At 37.8% G+C, this 17,734-nt stretch overlaps 1 protein-coding gene across 4 annotated transcripts in view; it reads right to left on the bottom strand.

The window, feature by feature from the left end:
* Window positions 1-17,734, bottom strand: part of METTL8 (methyltransferase 8, methylcytidine) — a 98,944-nt gene that overhangs the window by 80,635 nt on the left and 575 nt on the right. The window lies entirely within an intron of this gene.

Genomic DNA, 17,734 nt, shown 5'->3' with positions numbered 1-17,734 from the left:
AAATTTCATTTTCCCAACAGCTGAAACACTGCCAATCCATAATGCCTGGGGCAACATGAATCTTATTTAATACAAAAACAATATGATTCTTTTAAAACAATAACAAAACACATAAAACTTGTCAGCCATTTTTTTGCCACCTGATAACATAAGGTGTGTCTAAAAGTGATGTTGTTTAACTAAAAACTAGATGTGGACATCAAAATAAGTGTTGACCCTTCAAGTAAGTCACTTTGAGAGATTACCATTTATTCCAATAATAAACATCTTTGAAATTTTATTTTCAGATAATGTCCTCATAGCAGGCCTATTAATTCTTTTTCATATCCTCAGTGGTGGCAAACTTTTTGCTTGAGGATAATACTCTTAATTTTTTTTTACAGTAAGTTGTTGTTCTTGTTGCTATAACATAACCAGCTTAGAAAGATCATATTCATTGAGATCTAGCTTCTGGTATGTTCTGTTTCCTTAAACAGCCTTAAACAGTCATACCTCATAAATCAAGTTCACACAGTATATACTGTACTAACACAAATGATAGTATCCTGTGTGCTTATTCTTTTTTAAGAAGCCAAAACTATCTGGAAATATAAGCTGAATGTTTTTTTTAACATCAATAGCAAAATAGAAAACATACAGGGGATAAGGTTCCTCTTATGATTATAACAAACATAATATGAAATACGCAGGAATAAACTTAGCCAGAAATGTATAGAACTGATATGAAGAGAGCTATACAACTCTACAGAGGGGCATGGAAGATAATTTTAATAAACAGGAAGACGGTACATGGGTTTCTGAAGCTGAAGATTAATATTGTAAAAATGTAAATTCTCACCAAAATCATCCATAAAATTAAAGAAATTCATTCAAAATTCCAAAAATGTTTTTGAGAAGCTTAAACAAATAATTTAAAAGTTTATCTGGAAGAAGACACATGCTGAAAGTGCCAGGAAAATACTGGAAGGGAAATAGTGATGCTAGTTGCGGTGGCATCGGGGAAAGGGGGGTAGGGAAGTACTCATTTTTCCAGACATTAGAGTACACTATACATCAAATATGTGTATACTTAGCCATGTCTCTAGTGCTAGGATATATAGTCAAAGCACTGAAAAAGAATAGATAATCCAGAAACTAGTCAAAATGCATGTAAGAATTCTATTTGTAATAAAGCTAGTATTTCAAATCAGTAGGTTATGGTTGGACTATTCAAAAAAGTGTTTGAAGAACATGGGCTACCAGGGAGCCTGGCTGGCTCAGCTGGTGCAACCTGTGACTCTGGATCTTGGGTGTGGTGGGTCCAAGCCCCAACTTGGGTGTAGAAGAAAGAAAGAAAGAAAGAAAGAAAGAGAAAGAGAGAGAGAGAGAGGAAGAAGAAAGGAAGAGAGAGAGAGAGGGAAAGGAAGGGGTGCCTGGCTGGCTCAGTCGGTGAAGCATGGGACTCTTGATCTCGTGATTGTAGGTTCAAACCCCATGTTGGGTATCGAGATTACTTAAAAAAATAAAATCTTTAGGGGAGGTGCCTGGCTGGCTCAGTCAGTACAGCATGCAACTCTTGGTCTCTGGATCGTGAATTCAAGCCCCATGTTGAGTGTAGAGACTACTAAAAAATAAATAAATAAAATATAAATAAATCAATAAAATCTTTAAAAAAGAAAAAGAAAAAGAAAATGGCCTACGTATTTGGAAATAATAAATTTATATGCCAATGCTATATCTAACACCAAAATAAATTCCAGGTAATGTAAAAAATACTCCTTAATAGGCCTAAAAAATATATGTGCTTACTAAAAAGTAGGGTAGAAAAGACTCTTTTGAACATGACGCCAAAGCTAAAAAGTTAAAAATGAAAGAAAAAGACTAATACATTGTTTATAAAAACTTATGGGAAGATATGCTACAAAAGACTCCAGTGGAGATACTGCAAAACACTACAATGTACTATTGATCTATAAGGAACACTTAGAAAATACTTAGAAATGACCTCCTAAGTAGAAAATGTGCTAATGCCATCAACAAACATTCACCAAAAAAATGCAAATGGCCACCAAACACTTAAAAATATTCATCACACTAACGAAAAATGTCTTTGGGGGGTGCTTTCAACGGCAAGTAACAGAAGATCTTGGCTTAAATAATGAGAGAAAAATATCTCTCATGACTGGAAGTCCAGAGGTTGGGCCAGTTCTAGGTGTGGTTTCATCTTTAGTTCAAGGATGTCATCAAGGACCCACGCTCTTGCCATTTCTCCATCCTGCTCTTTGAGCATCACCTTCACCCTAAGGCTCGTTCCCTTTGCCAGTTACGACGTGGCTGCTGCAGCTCCAGGCATCACACTGACACAGCAACATCCAGAGGAAGAAAAGGACTATTTCTTTCTTACGTCTTTTTTTAGGGATGGAGAAATTATCTCACAAGCTCCTCAACAGGCTTGCTCTCGGATTTCTCTGGCCAGAATTGAGAGTCACAAACTATCTCTAAATCAGTCTCTGAAAAGAGAATGGGTTCCTATGATTACCTTGGACTAGAGGTTCTCAGAGTGTGATCCAGGGATCCCTAGGGGCCCAAAACACTTTAAGGGGGTCCACAAAAGGTCAAAATTCTTTTCCTAATAATATCAACATATTCTTTGTCTTTGTTTACAGTGGTGACAGGTGCACTGATGATGCACAGGCAATGGTGGATAAAACTGCTGGCACCTTAGTCTGAATCAAGGCAGTGGCACCAAACTGTACTGCAGGTGACTATTTTCTTCACCAACCATGCATCGACAGGAGAAAAAAAAAAGTCTGTTTCACTTCGGCGTATCCTTGATGAAGCGAAACAATTGTTTTCATGGAACACCATTTGTACTTTGGCATTTTCTCAAAAACAAAGTAAGCCTGGCAGGAAAACAACTGACACCATTTGTCGCCATTAATAAAATTCAAGCGTTTAAGCAAAAAGTTAGAATTCTAGAAAACTTGTGTCCACCATGCTTAGCTTAACAGCTTTCTGACACTTCAACACTGTTCTGAGGAGAATAAGGTATTTTTGACATGGTATAATAAAATGTGTCAACGTTTGGAAGACATGCACAACTCAGTGAACCAATATTTTCCAGATGACACATACGGTATCACAAAATCATACATGGGTAAAAGATCCATTCAAAGTGCAAGACGATCAATGGATTTTAATGTAACAGAGTAAGAGAAGTACACTGATATGGTTTCAAGTATTATATTGCAATTCACCTTTAAGAAACTACCACTGGGGCACCTGGGTGGCTCAGTCGGTTAAGCGGCCGACTTCGGCTCAGGTCACGATCTTGCGGTCCGTGAGTTCGAGCCCCGCGTCGGGCTCTGTGCTGACAGCTCAGAGCCTGGAGCCCGTTTCAGATTCTGTGTCTCCCTCTCTCTGACCCTCCCCCGTTCATGCTCTGTCTCTCTCTGTCTCAAAAATAAATAAACGTTAAAAAAAAAAATTAAAAAAAAAAAAAGAAACTACCACTTATTGGAATTTAGTATAATATCAAAGAAGAGGATTCACATTCATCCTAAGAGACTATTAAAGTACTCCTCCTCTTTCTAACTACTCACATTTCTCTGTGAGATCAGCTTTTCTTCACATATCTAAAAGAGAACAACAAATCACCACAGACTCAATACAGAAGCAAACATAAGAATCCAGTGTAACAGGTGAGAGGATTAAGAGGTACAAACTTTCAGTCTTAAAATAAGTTGCAGAGACAAAAAGTACAGTGTAAGAAATATAGCCAATACTATCATAATAACATCACATGGTGACAGTGACTTATCACAGTGAGCACTGAGTAATGTACATATTGTTAAATCAATATGTTGTACATCTGAAACTAATATAACACTATGTGTTAAGTATACTTAAAAAAAAAAAAAGAATCTGGTCATCTTCTCTTAGAGGCCAGATATTAAGGAGATTTGCAAAAATGTAAAGCTATGCCATTCTTCTCATTAATTTGTTTCTTTTGGAAAATATTTTTAATAAAAATGGTATTCATGCTAATATGTAGTGGGTTTATTACTGTTATTTTAAATGACTTAATAAATATTTGCATTTTTCTTTGGTTTAATTTCTAACATAGTAAACATTGACAGCTATGATCCATATAAATAAAAGCTCTTGGGGGTATAATTTTTCAGTGTCAAGGAGTCCTGAGACCAAACAGTTGGAGAACTGCTGCCTTTTGGCTTAATTTTCTGGGGTGACCAGGAGAATGGCAGGACCACTACTTTTTTTAAAAAAGAGCATGATGGGGGCACCTGGGTGGCTCAGTCAGTTAAGCGTCTGACTTCGGCTCAGGTCATGATCTCACAGTTCATGAGTTCGAGCCCCGCATTGGGCTCTGTGCTGACCGCTTAGAGCCCGGATGGAGCCTGCTTCTGATTCTGTGTCTCCCTCTGTCTCTGCTCCTCCCCTGCTCATGCTCTGTCTCTCTCTCTCCTTCAAAAATAAATAAAAACATTTAAAAAAATTTAAAAAGAGCATGATGGCCTAATTAAGTATTTGACTTATCATTTTGGCAAAGTGAAATGTTGTGATCAGTGGTATAGAAAAACAAGCATACTCACACACTGTCAGGGGAGACTGCATTGAGAAACCTTTTCTGAGGAAACTCTGTCAATACAAATGAAAATTCTTTTTTGTCTAAATTTTTTAAAGTTTATTTATTTTTGAGAGAGGAAGAGAGAAAGAGGGAAAGAAGAAGCAAGCACAAGCAGGGAAGGGCATAAAGAAAGGGAGACACAGAACCCGAAGCAGACTCTGCACTGTCAGCATAGAGCCCGATGTGGGGCCTGAACCCACGAATCACAAGATCATGACCTGAGCCGAAGTCAAACATTTAACCGACTGAGCCACCCAGGCGCCCCCATATGAAAATTCTTGAAGAATAAATTTGATGGAAAATTCAATTTCTAGAATTATATCCTAAGAATGTAACCAGAAGACTATATTAAGCATTTGTCACAGCACTGTTGTACATTATCCTGAAAAACTGTACACCATCTAAATAGTCATCTTCAGAAAACTGACTGAATTACTGTATATCCATGTAAGGGAAAATCATGTAGCTACTTAAAAATGTTACTTAGGGACTCCTGGGTGGCTCAGTGGGTTGAGCATCTGGCTCTTGATTTCAGCTCACGTCATGATCTCATGGCTTATGAGATAGAGCCCTGCATCGGGCTCTGTGCTGTCTGTGTGGAGCCTGTAAAAATATTGCTTATAAACCTAAATTTACTGATATGGAAAGAAGTCCATGATTTTTTTAGGTGGGGGAAAAAATAGGGTACAAAATCGTACCTTTAGTAAGATCTCATTTTTAAAAATTAATATATATAATAACAAATATACATATGTATAGGAAAAGTCTGGAAGAATTTAGTTTTCTCTGATTGAAACTCTCAAGGAGTTCCTTCTATTTTCTTCTTCACACATCTCAAATGTTCTTTTTCTTTTTAAGTAAACTCAAATAACCTTTATATTCAGGAAACTTATGAAAATATTTTTACAATCGCTATGTATATAAACTCTACACAATATCCACAGGTAGAGGATCCGTGCTTGGGAAGGAAGGAAAAAAAGATGGTATGGGCAGTAGTAATAGTAACACTTGAAAAGTCTCAAAGTCTTTTTTCTAACAGTCACCCATTTACATGGAGGAAAAGATGCCATGGAACCTGTGAGAGCCTTGGTAAGGGGACCCAGACAGGGTGCTGTAGACAGTTGGATCCAGGACCCATTTACCCTAGGGCCATAGAAGTTCAGAGAAAGATCAGTTTGGGGGTTTTTTTGTTTTGTTTTGTTTTGTTTTAATTTTTAACGTTTATTTATTTTTGAGACAGAGAGAGACAGAGCATGAACGGGGGAGGGGCAGAGAGAGAGGGAGACACAGAATCGGAAGCAGGCTCCAGGCTCTGAGCTGTCAGCACAGAGCCCAACGCGGGGCTCGAACTCATGGACCGTGAGATGGTGACCTGAGCTGAAGTCAGACGCTTAACCGACTGAGCCACCCAGGCGCCCCGAAAGATCACTTTTAAAAGACTTCAATTTGTTAGACCACATAAGGCCAACAACTGCAGATGCTCAGACGGTAAGGGCAAAGAATCCAGAAAGAGAAAGAAATTATTGGAAAAGGCAAAGAGTATCAGGAGGAGGTGGAAAACAAATAACCCATGCTAGAAGACCAAACTCCAATTATTAGAAACTTCCTACTCACCAACTACGGCAGGTACTTGCCACATTGCTAAGTGACATTAAGACTGCTCTCTCTTTCCATTTGGTAACTGTGTTTTTGGTGTGCCAGAACCTTTTCATTTATAGTACTTCTTAATCATCAGACAGCAAACACAGATGGCACCAGTCAGGTCTGCCCAGCCTATCCTTTGAAGCCAGCTCCTGGGAAAGCTTGTGCACCCTCTGCTGGCCAGCTCCACTCCAGGACAAGAGGGTCTGTGTCCTACAGAGACAATTTCACAAATCACAGGGATACACTTTTGTGTTCTCTATATAGCTAATTTCAGCGAAGAGCTTGGAAACCATTTCCTCAAACTGCCACCTGAAGGAAACAATTACAGATGAAAACAATGCCTTCCTTTGTTACACCAAAGAAAAACATCATAAAAACTAAAGTACTGTGAGAAAACATACCATAAAAAGCATGTTAAATTCAAATGATTTCATCTTATTATATAATTAAATAAGTAAAGGCATGCAACACCTAATCTGACTATAAGGCTAATTCATTAGAGTTTTACTCTGGTTGAAAACCTGAGAATTACTATAACAATAATATCTGCATAGGTTTTATAATTTACAAAAAGCTCTCACATTCACTTTTACAACTCATCCTTACAATAATACAATAAGTAAGGGAAGGAGGCAGGACAAGCATCTTTATCACCATTTCACAGATGTGGGAGACGAGGCTCAAAGAGGTTACATGTGTTGCCTCATTCACACAGCTATCAGACTCCATACCCCAAGCAGGCTTCCTGACTCCAAATGCTATGGTCTACTCAGTACACTATTACACCTAAGCTGCTGATCTATAAGGAGTTTTCGATAGAGCTGGTATGTATTTCAGGCAGAGGAGTAAAAAGCCTAAAACCAATGTTTTTATAATACATTCCATTTTGTTTCAAAAGTCACCAAAACTTCAGATGCTGAACTCTAAATCTGGGGATTTGTACGGTAGGCAGTGCTTTGTGCTAAAATAACATGAGTTTTTTGTTTTTGTTTTTTTTTTTTGAGAGAGAGAAAGAAAGAGAGAGAGAGAGAAAGAATGAGTGGAGGAGGGGCAGAGAGAGAGGAAGAGAGAGAATCCCAAGCAGGCTCCTTGATATCAGCAGAGCCTGATGTGGGGCTTGATCTCACGAATCATGAGATCATGACCTGAGCTGAAATCAAAAGCCAAATGCTAAACCAACTGAGCCACCCATGCGTAACCAAATACCAGTTTAACAAGGGGAGTGGACATTTTAATAAGAAATCTACTGAAAACCAAATAACATTAACTTCGGAATTTCTATATGTGGCATGTCTATGCCCATAAAGGGTATATCCTACCAGGCTTTGTACCTTCTGCATTCACTTGGTCAATTCTATTTATTTGGTTTGAAACGGGGTGGGAATCCTCAAGTTCTGGTCCTTTCTCTTGAATCTTTACAATCTTAATAATTTCTCCCTTATGAAAAAAGCATTATGGATACTGTTTTGTTGGACACTTCAGCATGCTGAAGAAGATTCAGTGTAATTCAGCTATAAACACATAGATCCCCAAAACGAAAAATCCAAACAAAGTAGTAATGATAAACAGAATCAAACATTATATAGCACTTGCTATGTGCCAGGCATTACTTTAAATGCTTTACTATGTTACTCATTTAGTCCTCCCAAACAGATAAATAAGTGAGGCATAGACAAGTTAAAGTAATTCTAGTTAAGTGGGATACCCTGGTTGGTAAAGCTAGTACGTTTTGAGGCTGAGATCTACACGCAGGCAGGCTGGTAACTGAGTTCATCTTAAGTTTACTTTTAAAATGCAATAGGGGTACCTAGGTGGCTCAGTTGGTTAAGCATCCAACTCTTGATTTTGGCTCAGGCCATGCTCTCATGGTCTGTGAGATTGAGCTCCGTGTCATGCACTGTGCTGGCAGTGAGGAGCCTGCTTGGGATTCTCTGCCTCTCTCTCTCTCTCTCTCTCTCTCTGCCCCTCCCCCACTTGTGTGCGCACGCCTATTGCATTTCAAAAGTAAACTTTTAATTTTGGAATAGTCTAAGATTTACAGAAAAGTTGCAGATAGTACAGAAAGCTCCCATATTCTAACCTAGTTTCCTATATTACTAAAATCTTACACTAGCATGGTAATTTGTTACAATTAATAAGCCAATACTAATACATTACTATAAACCTAAGCCCATACTTTATTCAAATTCCCTTTATCTTCATTCGATGTATTTTTCTCTCATAGAATTCCATCTAGGGCATCATGTTATATTTCGTGATCAGGTCTCCTTAGGCTCCACTTTGGCTCTAATAGTTTCTCAGACTTTCTTTGTTTTTGAAGACCTTGACAATTTTGAGGAATACTGATCAGGTATCTTGTAGAATGTCCCTCAATATTTATGAGATGTTTTCCTCATGATTAGACTGGGGGTTTGGGTTTTAGGGGAAAAAACTACAGAAGTAAAGTGCCATTCTTATCACATCATATCAAGGGTATTCATGATATGAATATGACTTATCAGGGTTAACGTTAACCTTGATCACCTGGCTGAGGCAGTGATTGACAAGTTTCTCCACTGTAAACTTATTCCCTTCCTCCTTTCCATACTGCATTCTTTAACTTTTTTTTTTTCAGTATTTATTTTTGAGAGGAAGAGACAGAGCGTAAGCTGGAAAGGGGCAGACAGAGGGAGACACAGAATCCAAAGCAGGCTCCAGGCTCTAAGCTGTCAGCACAGAGCCTGAAGCGAGGCTCGAACTCAAGAGCTGTGAGATCATGACCTGAGCTGAAGTTGGTCGCTTAACCGACGAGCCACCCAGTGGTCCCTCCATGCTGTATTCTTTAGAAGGAAGTCACTACGTGCAGCCCACACTTAGGGAGTAGCGAGTTATGCTCCACTTCTTTAAGGGCAGAATAGCTACTTAAATTATTTGGAATTCTTTTACATGGGAGATTTGTCTCTTCTCCCCCATTTATTTACTCAATCACTTGTTTCTATCAGTATGGATTCAAAGACATTTCTTTTACACTGTGGGTTATAACCCAATACTATTTTATTTATTGCTCAAACTGTTCCTGTTTTGGCTATTAAGAGTTCTTTCTTCTACAGTTTCTTTCTATAGTTGGCTCCTATGTTCTTTTGACATACTCTCATCATTGTTTTTGTTTTGGAGCACTTGCCTTATTTTCTGGCACTACAAGATACTGCAGGCTCATGTTGTATATTCGTTAACCCAATCCTAGAATCAGCTACTTCTCCAAAGAGTGTCTGTTTCTTTTATTGGGGAATGGACCAGGTACTGGGTGTGCTCCTTGCTACAAGATTGCTTCTAGGCCCTCTCAATTGACAAAACAAGGAAATATATGTGGGAATACTAAACCTTGTATAAACACGTTTTTATAAATGCTTCTACATGTATCTACCATTATCTATAGCAAGCTAAACTAGAGTTCATACTTTATCAATTAGAGTACAGTGCTTATTTTTTTTTTTTTTTTTTTGATGCCTAGAATCTCTTTATTCAGAGCAGGAAAATTAAACCCTCTCAATTTTCATAACATATTAACAAAAATATGTCACTTTTTACATGAGCTCTTTTTTTTTTTTTATTTTTTTTATTTTTTAATATATGAAATTTACTGTCAAATTGGTTTCCATACAACACCCAGTGCTCACCCCAAAAGGTGCCCTCCTCAATACCCATCACCCACCCTGCCCTCCCTCCCACCCCCCATCAACCCTGTTTGTTCTCAGTTTTTAACAGTTAGAGTACAGTGCTTATGAACAGTTCCTACCGCCTTTAGTTTTAGTCTCATTTTCAAGTTACTTGGCTCCTTTCAGTGAGGTTATTAAATACATTTATAATACAATTAGATTCCTTTATCAGGCTGCCCTCCATCCTAAATCCCATTTCCCCTTATTTATTTTTAAAATTTGCATGTGTCAAGGTTTACTCTTTGTGCTGTAGAGCTCTGTGGGTTTTAACAAATGCACAGTGTCATGTATCCACCATTTCAAAACCATGAAATAGTTTCACCACACAAAAAACATCCTCTGTGCTGCCAAATCAACCCTCTTCTCTCCTTAAACTACCTGTTTTGGTTACATTTTCCTAACAGAGAATGTACTAGACATCATTGGTTCTCATCCTTTCCCCTTACAACAACGAGTTGACATTTATAAACTCATGTAATTCTCACTTCAATCCTGAGTATTTCCTCTTAGCAGGTGATTGAATCAAACTCAGAGAGAATACGTGGCTTGGTTAAGATCCCACTAAGTGGTGGTGCTGGAACTACAACTTGTGCCTCTTGACTCCTGGTATAATGCTCTTTCTACTACATAACACAGCTTCCTTGTTGAGACAAGAAGACAGAAGTGATGGTAAGTGATCATATCTTACATTAACAGAAGTCTTTACACTAAAAATACTAAAGTGGAATTGTAGGGGTGCCTGGGTGGTTCAGTTGGTTAAGTGACTGACTTCGGCTCAAGGATCATGAGGTCAAGCCCCACGTCAGGCTCTCTGCTGTCAGTGCAGAGCCCGCTTCAGTTCCTCTATTTCCCTCTCTGTTCCTGCTCCACTCTCATGGTGTGTGCACTGTCTCTCTCAAAAATAAATACATAAACGTTACAAAAAATAAAGTGGAATTGTAGTTCTGGTAATTTGGTGAACTGACACCCCAAAAACCTTTCTGTTATAAAACACTCCCAAAGGCTGAATAAAAACATTAAAAAAGGGGCGCCTGGGTGGCTCAGTCGGTTGAGCATCTGACATTATCAGATTAAAGGGAAAAAATTATATGATTATGTCAGTAGATATAAAGTAGTTGATTAAATTCAACACCCATTCATGATTAAAAATCAAATAAACAAAGGGTGCCTGAATGGCTCATTAGATTAAGTGTCGGACTCTTGATTTCAGTTCAAGTCTTGATCTCATAGTTGTAGGATCAAGCCCTGAGTAGGGCTCTGAGCTGAGTGTGGAGCCTGCTTATGATACTCTTCCTCTCTCTCTCTCTCTCCCCTACTCCCCTTCTGCCCCTTCGCCCAACTCATGCATGCTGTCTATCTCTCAAAATAAATAAATATTTTTTTAAAAAAAATCAGGGGCGCCTGGGTGGCGCAGTCGGTTAAGCGTCCGACTTCAGCCAGGTCACGATCTCACAGTCCGTGAGTTCGAGCCCAGCGTCAGGCTCTGGGCTGATGGCTCGGAGCCTGGAGCCTGTTTCCGATTCTGTGTCTCCCTCTCTCTCTGCCCCTCCCCCGTTCATGCTCTGTCTCTCTCTGCCCCAAAAATAAATAAAAAAAAAAAAAGTTGAAAAAAAAAAATCAAATAAGACTTTTAGCAAATATGGAATGGAAGAGAATTTCATTAATCTGATTAAGAGTAGCTATCAAAAACTTACAATGTTATCCTAATGGTGAACTATTAGAAATATTCTGTTTATAAACATGAATAAAACAAGAATGGCCACCTTCACCAGTTTTATTCATTGTATTAGAAGTCCTGGCCAGCACAGTAAGAAAAGAAAGAGTAATAAATGGTAAGAGTTGAGAAGGAAGTAATAAAGCTGTCACAGTTTCCTGAGGACATGATTATCTACATAGAAAAATCCCCCAAATCTTACAAATGACTTTTTTTTTTACAAATGACAATTATTATTGCTAAAGATAAAGTTTGTCAAGGTTGCTAAATAAAAGACCAATATACAAAAAGAAAATTTGCATTTTTATATGCTAGCAAAAATATAGTTAGAAAATCTAATTTAAAAATTTACCATTTATAACACTGACCAAAAATATAATGTACTTAGGAAGTTTAAAATATGCAAATCCCTTATGAAAAAAATTATAAAACTTCATTGAAAGACACTACAGATCTAAATAAATGGAGAGACATATGGTCTTCATAAGTAGGATAATTTGATATGGTAAAGATGTTAGTTCTCTTCAAGTTGATACACAGATTTAATGCTATTCCAATCAAAATTCCAATAAGGTTTTTTTGTGGAACTGAAGCAGATTTAAAAAGGTATTTGAAAATGCAAAAGGCAAAAAAGAAATAAGATACTCCTGAGAAAAAGGAATAAGGTAGAGGATTTGTCCTACCAGCTCTCAGGCCTTACTATAAAAGTGGTCAGGTATTAGCCCAGTAATAGAAATACAACAATGGAACAGAAAACACAGACTAGAAACAGACCTAATTATAAATGTAAACTTGATATACAATGAAGTTAGCACTGCAGATCAACAGTGCTAAATTCAACAGATTAAATTCAACACCCAGTTTGTTTGAGGTTTGAGGGAACCTTCAAAAAAATAGTTCTGGGACAACTGATTTTTCATGTAGGAACAAAAATTAGGAATAATAAATGGGTGTTCATTTAAGCTGCCAAGTTTGTGGTACTTTGCTACACAGCTAGAGAAAAGAAATACATTCTTTAACATGTATACCAGGAGACAGGTTAAAGGATGTCTGTAACAGTACTTTTCTAGGAATAAAAAACTTGAAAGAAACAAAAGCCCAGTCAGTAGAAGATGGATAAATTGTAGTAAATTCATACAATTAAATACTATATAGCAGTAAAAATAAATGAAATGAACTATAGGTACTTTGTCAAGTATAATGTTGAAGAAAAAATAGGTGGGGCGCCTGGCTGGCTCAGTTGGTAGGGCACGTGCGGCTCTTGATCTTGGGATTGTGAGTTCGAGCCTCAGGTTGGGTGTAGAGATTACTTAGAAATAAAAAATTTTTTTAAAGGGAACTTTTTTTTTTGACAGAATGCAGGTGCAGGGGGTGGGGAGTGGCAGAGGGAGGGAAGGAGGGAGGGAAAGAGACAGAGACAGAGACAGAGACAGAGAGAGAGAGAGAGAGAGAGAGAAGGAATCTTAAGCAGGTTCCATACCCAGTGTGGAGCCTGACATGGGCTCAATCTCACAACCATAACACCATTACCTGAGCTGAAATCAAGAGTCGGACGCTTAACAGACTGAGCAACCCAGGCATCTGAGAAATAAAATCTTTAAAAAAAAAAAAAGAGAAAAGAAAAAATAGACAAATTGTAGAAGAGTACACATATATTGTATGATTCAATTTATATATGTTCAAAAACACTTATAAGTTAACAATATTTTATTTATATAAAGAGGAAAGAGGGATCTGGGAACCAGGAGAGGCACCTAGGAGATGTCAAAGTTGCAGGTAATGCTCTAAAGTTTTGTTTTGTTTTTTAAGTAGGCTCCACGTCAGGGTATAAATCATGACCGTGAGATGGAGATCTGAGCTGAGGTCAAGAGTCAGACGCTTTACTGATGGAGCCACCCAGGCACCCCTCTTCTGGGTTTGTTTTTTTTAAGTTGATGATAAATACATGTGCATTCATTTTATATTTTTTATACATTATGCTATGTTATCTATACATGTTCTTTAAATAAAATAATTTTAAAATAAGAATAGTTTATAATCATTACTATCAATCTTTAAACCTAATCTTTCTGGATTTTGTATATGCATGAATGTACTTCATGTTTAAACAAAATGTGAAAATATACAGTGAAAAGGAAACATGAGAACCAAACTTGTGGTCAAAAGCCTCAGTAATTTCAAAATAAATTTCCAAAAGTGATTCTCACCTAAAATACACCAGCTACCTGCTAACTGGCCTATTTCACTCTTGTTGTTAAAGGGAATGTTAGCCTATCACTAGTGATTTTTCCATCACACTACCGTGGTCCCACATGCTCTGACCCCTGCCCCTTCTGGGACCTGATTTTACTTCCTTCTTCCCACATTCCTAACCACAGAACAGAACCTAACATTCTTTAGCATCAGTGTGTAAAAAGCTGATATGTACATTTAATAAAATCTAGGTATTGTTTCATAGACACCACATCATACGTAGTTCCCTGTTTTCCATTTGCTCTGGGGAGTTTGGAGAGGGTTATTGTGGTTCTGCTTTATTGTGATTTCACTTGAATCTTTTATTTTCTTCATTGTTAATATCCACTACATTAGGAGTCTTATCAACTCTACTTCCAAGATATATCCTGAATCTGTTCACTTTTTTCCATTTCTCCTGCCACCACGCCAGTCCAAACACTACCATCGCTTACCTGGACCAAGTGAACAGCCTGTTCACTTGCATTCTTATCTCCTCACAGTACATTTTCCACACTATAGCCATAAAGATCTTATTATATCACAAATTAGATCATGTCACTCTCCTTCAAAGCCTCCTTTGGCTTTGATTAAAATCCAAAATTCCTTATGCCTGATATAACTTGGTTCTGGCTTACCTCTCCAAGTTCATCTCCCTCACATGCACTAGAGAGTCACACTGGCCTGACAGTTTTAGAATAAGCCAAGGTTGTTATTGCTTTGGGAACCTTGCATTCAAGAGTTTTCTGCCTGGACTACTCTAACCTCAATTCTTTGCAGACTCACTCATCCTCATCATTCAGGTCTCAGCTCAGAAGTCCAATCTGCAAGAGGCCTTCCCTGACCACTCTAGCTAAAATAAAGCAGGGCTTCCAACCATACTCTACCAAGCACATCACCCTGTTTTGTCTTCTTCACGGCCCTTATCACTACCTGAAATTTCATTTTTGTAATCTATGTATTTATCGTCTAACTCCCTCCACACGTAGAGGCCTTGTCTATCCCATTCACTGTTATACCCTATGCCAAAATAGTTGCCAGCACAAAGTACATGAACATAATTACATGCTGAATGAATGACCTCTTGTGGTTTTGTCTCTGAACAATTTATCTCTGAACAAATGTTCAAGTTTAATAACCTGAGTGCTTTACCATGCTTCTTTAAACAAAGAACATGAACAAAAAGCATTTTATTAACTTCTGAATTCATATCTCTTTGTCTTTAAATATCATGATAGGGGTGCCTGGCTGGCTCAGTTGGTAGAGTATGACTCTTGATCTTAGGATCATGAGTTTGACCCCACATTGAGTGTAGAGATTACTAACAAAATAAATTTAACAAAATATATATTAAAAAACATCGTGGTAAAGATAGCTAAGTATTCTGTTAAAACACATGACACAGACTGAAAAAGAAAAACAAGAAACAAAAAAACAATGTTTGTTCTAGGTCTTAAATTGAGAAGTCATTTTCAAATCCTAAACTAGGGATATCTGTGCATGCCATTTTACCCTCAACAAATGGAAAAAATATCTACCTATAGGTAGAACTGTTGGGGATTCAAGTTTTTAAAAAGTTATTTCTTCTTATGAACACTGTGGTTTCCTACCGATTTAAAGAAAAAAGGAAGACTAAATCTGCATGTATGTTGAAAGTACCTAGTTGCCAATAATAGATTCTATACAATGTCCTTAGAACGGTCAATTTATTCAACATACATATGCATCCTTTGTATACTGCCTAAAATGTGGTTAATGCATATGTATGTCGAATGAACGAATGGACTACTCTAAAAACAGTATGTTGGGGGGCACTCAGTACAGCATGCAACTCTTGATCTTGGGATCCTGAGTTCAAGCCCACACTGGGTGTAGAGCCTATTAAAAAAAAAAAGCATAAAAACAATGTGTTGGGAAGACCAACAAACAATAATTCTAATACAGTGCTACAACCAATGTATGCAGAGAAACATGTTAGAAGAACCAAGTCTATACCTGAAGTGAAGGGGTCAGGAAAAGTGTGAGTGGAGGTGTGATACCTGGGATGAGTTACAAGATAAAACAGACAAGAGAAGGAAAGGGAGGGAGTTCCAAAGAAAAGTTGAAAGGCCCATTGGCTTGAGTAAGTGAGCAACATGTCAGAGCCACAAGAGCAAATGTTAAGTAACGATGGACAAGGAAATAAGGCTGAAAGTGTGGGCAAGATGCAGACAGAAGTGCCCTGTACACATTAAGGGATTCAGATTTTGTCCTGTACGGCACCTATTCAGACCCCTAGGAATTTGTACGACTTGATAAAAATCAACAACAAAAATATTTTTTTAAAAAGGATACTCTGGATTATCTGAATGACCCCCTTATAATTGAATACTGTCATAAGATTTCAGTTTACATGTTTGTGTTTAGCATTGCACTGGCAAACAAGTGGTACCATTTGTCACTGGCATAGGTTAATGAGAAAGAAATGGGGACTACTTTGTGTAAATCATGTTGTTTGACAAGTGAAGATCAAATGAAATCATGACACATTGAACAAAGGCAGGCTTTGCCGTGGTTTAAAAAAAAGAAAAGAGGTGAAGGCACTGAGTAATCTCAACACAAGTACAATATGGACAGGGCTTTTGTAAAGAAGTTATGCTATGGAGGACAGTGAATATTTGCTTTTGGAGCATATCAGGTCCAACAAAAACTGTCTCATTGGTAACAATGAATAAGTATTCATTTGAATTTATTTGTTTCATAATTGTGCTTCATTTAACTTATAACCGGGAGTTATAGTTGTATAAGATATACAACATAAGGAGTGTATATATAGTTTTATATTTGCATATATTTAACATACTAAAAATATTTTAAGTTAACAATGGAGAATCCTGGGTATCCACTCAGGCTTGAGAAATTCTGCTCTGGGTGATTGGGAGCCACTGAAAGATTTTAATAAGGAAATGACAAATTTGTGCTTTAGAAAAATCACTCTGGCAGCAGGATGGAGAATTCGAATTGAAAGTACTTAAGTAAGGCAGAAAGGAGGGTACTTAATATAATAATGTGATGAAGTGGTGGGGCCCTAAATTACGCAGGGGATATAAAAAGGAGATGGAAAAGAGAATCAAAAGGACTTGGCTGTGGGTGAGAAAGGGAGGGTATCCAGGATGACTGCCCTCTGGGTGACTTGGTGGTGAGATAAAGACAACAGGAAGACAAACAAGTGAGGGTGAAGGGGGATGAGAAAAGAGAGATGATGAATTTAAGTCAGCAATGATTTGAATTTCATTTCATCCAAAGAAAATCCAGTTCTCCTTTCTGGGTCCCAGTTTTCTCAGTGACAGCTGCATTCATGAATTACCAAATTAACTATTATAGTGCGCTCTAAAAATATACAAAGCGCTCCACGGTATGCTGTAAATAAGTCATGAAAAATCAGCAAAAGCTCAAGCCCTGAAGGAAATATTTTAAGTTAACAATAGAGAACCCTGGGTATCCGGGACACAATTTTTACCAAACACTTAAATTGTGACCCAATGCACTCACCCAGTACTGCACTCTTTGCTGTCAGTCAAATGCAATCACTGCCTTGCCCACGTATGAAAGAGAGGTGGGATGTCAAGCCCACGTGGGAGACGCAAAGACACGACCCTTAACGGACTTGCAAAGCAATCCCCGGGGGCACATGTAGGGCGTGATTACGGAAAATGTAGTGTAGGGGGAACTTTGACCCTATAGGCAGGGGTAGGCGACCAAGTTACCTTCTACTTAGAGGAATCAACGTGGAGTATCTTACAGTCCATTAAGAATGTAAACATTTCATATTTTATTAGCAAA

This window comes from Panthera uncia, assembly GCF_023721935.1.
Source record: "Panthera uncia isolate 11264 chromosome C1 unlocalized genomic scaffold, Puncia_PCG_1.0 HiC_scaffold_3, whole genome shotgun sequence".
Classification (NCBI taxonomy): Eukaryota; Metazoa; Chordata; class Mammalia; order Carnivora; family Felidae; genus Panthera; species Panthera uncia.
This window is presented reverse-complemented; position numbering and strand designations above follow the sequence as displayed.